Raw genomic sequence first — 2,632 nt, 5'->3', positions numbered from 1 at the left:
AAAACTGCACAAATTTTGCAGAGAAAATTCAAAATATCTCACATCCTGTTTGGTTTTCAGATTTTTCTCCAAGAGACTTTTTTGTAGGTATTGGGCTGTTACATGTGTGTACCAAATTTCTTACTTGTACGTAAAACGTACAGTGAAGGACGTTTAATTGAAATTTTGTAGATGGTGCTATCGAGCCATTTTGCCACACCAAATTCTGAAACCCATATCAGATATAAATTTTCACCACTTCTGATGCTTATGCAAAGTTTCATGAGTTTTCGAGCATGTTTAGGCCCTAAAAAATGTGATTCATGTCGGAGAAGAAGAAGAATTGACAGAGCGATTACAATAGGGGTCCTCACACCATCGGTGCTCTGGCCCTAAATATCCTGGCTCTTCCAAGCTTCATAATGGCAGTGAATGATGCTTCTGATTTTGAAGTCCAAAAAAGCACATCCATCCATCATAGAAGTAATCCATACTACTCCAGGAGGTTAATAAATATTTTCTGAAGTGAAGTGATGGGTTTTTGTAAGAAAAATATCCATATTTAAATAATTTGGTTTTATAAATCAAAATATCTATAGCTTCTGGGAGACGGCCTACACAAATCGTAATCGTACACAGTAATCTCTGACCTGACGAGTAAATCATGGGATAATTTTCATTTTTGAGTGAACTATCCCTTTAAGATAGCTCACCCAAACTATCCGGATGTTTTGGCTCTTTTAAAAGTCAAGATGGTGACCAATAGGAGGTGAGCTTTATGAAAGTTATAAGCTATAAGAATGTGTTACAGTAGCAATGTTTTTATACAAAGTTACAAATTTAACTTATCCCCAAAACTGGAACATCACATTAAACATTTGCGAATAAAGCACTGTTTCCATCCCATGTGTTCAAAGAAACAAAATGTCTCTTCATTAGAAATTGGTGCAAATTATCAGTAATAAAAATGAAAGTTGCTGCAATCTGCGAAGAAACTGTGGCTCTTTTTTTTTTTTCTGCATCAGAGCATGCTGATGAAATGCAATAAACGTTGTCATGAGGGAGGAAATTAAACCAAATCATTTTGATAACAGACTTTTAGTTTTGTTTTGTTTTTTGTTTTTTTGGTAATATCCCCAAATTTGCTTTAAAATAGGTGGATGGAAACATACCTAGTGATGGGTAAGGGGTGTTTTAAATGTCCTTGCTCATGGTAAAATCTATGTAACACAATGCTTTAGTAGAATGGTGTCAACAGAAAATGAATAATAAATAAGTCAATGGTCAGCTAGAATATGAAAGTTTGTCAAAAGGTTGGCTTGATAAAGCATTGCCTGAATGTTTCAAATAGTTTGAAGGTCACTTTGAAGTTTGAAAGTTATTTAATCCTTACGTAGTTTGAACATGTTTGAAAAGAAGTTTCAAGCCTGAAGGATATACAGCAAGGCATCTACTATGAATACTTGGGCAGATTTAAAAGGGATTTGAAGGTTGAATGGAGGTAGACTTTTCTAAGTAGTTCCTAAGGTTATAAACTTAAGTAGATCCCACATTTGGCTGCATTCATTTCTTTTTTCTTTCTTTCTTTTTTTTTTCTTTTTGTAAAATCGTATAGTCTAAATTGTTGAATGGTAGAGTCATCATGGTTTCCACAAATATGAAGCAGCACAACTGTTTTCAACATTGAATATCTATTCTGAAAGATCACATGTGTAACGCTGCAAGTAAGGAGTAGTTCAGGCATGGATCTTTATGCAGCAAATTATTAAACAAAAACAAGAAGGTAATCCAAGACAAGGAGACAATGAAAGTACAACAGTGTGAAAACAGCACTAAAACAGCTTTGGCAAAACAAAGACAATAACGGGCAAAGGAAGACTCACACAAGCCTATATATACACAGAGTAAACGGGGGATTAAACAAGAAACAGGTGAGCATAATGAGTAACTATGGAAACACACTCAGAGATCTGTGCTACATTCAAATGCCCTAAAAGTACTGTTTTTGAGGTGAAAATGTAGATACTTTTGAGTGTGTAGCAGAAGTAGAGTACTCATATTTTATTTAATTACATTTACACTACCTAGTGTACTAGAGAGAAAACAAGTAGCATGTTTATTGGTCAGTCATGGATCTTTCATTCAGTTTTTTGCATAGTGATGCATGTAAAAGTTGTTATTACTGTTCGTATTTTTATAAAAGTTCGCAATATTGTTGCAGATTGCAAATAAATGTTTGCAAATATCAGATTAGATATTGATGATTAAAATCTCAAACCCCTTTCAGGGTGTCTCTACTTAATGTGACAAATGTGACACTGAAGACTGGAATAATGGCTGCTGAAAATTCAGCTTTGATCACAGGAATAGATTAAAGTTATGCTATTTAAAGGTTCCTAGTTTAGTTTTGGAGTCTCCTAGGTTTACATGCATCCAAGGTCAAAAAAACACTTTAATTTTCTCATTATTCCATTGAAACATTAGCTCTTTTCTCACAGTGTCTGAAATGGTTCGATCAAGGATTCAGTTTCTCTAAACTCCACCTTTCTGAGAGCTGCTCTGTTCTGATTGGTCAAACGGCCCAGTCTATTGTAATTGGGCAGAAACCAAACACTCATTAACATATCTGAATTTCAGCTCTTCCTCAGCACTT

This window comes from Megalobrama amblycephala, linkage group LG10, assembly GCF_018812025.1.
Source record: "Megalobrama amblycephala isolate DHTTF-2021 linkage group LG10, ASM1881202v1, whole genome shotgun sequence".
In the NCBI taxonomy this organism is placed as follows: domain Eukaryota; kingdom Metazoa; phylum Chordata; class Actinopteri; order Cypriniformes; family Xenocyprididae; genus Megalobrama; species Megalobrama amblycephala.
This window is presented reverse-complemented; position numbering follows the sequence as displayed.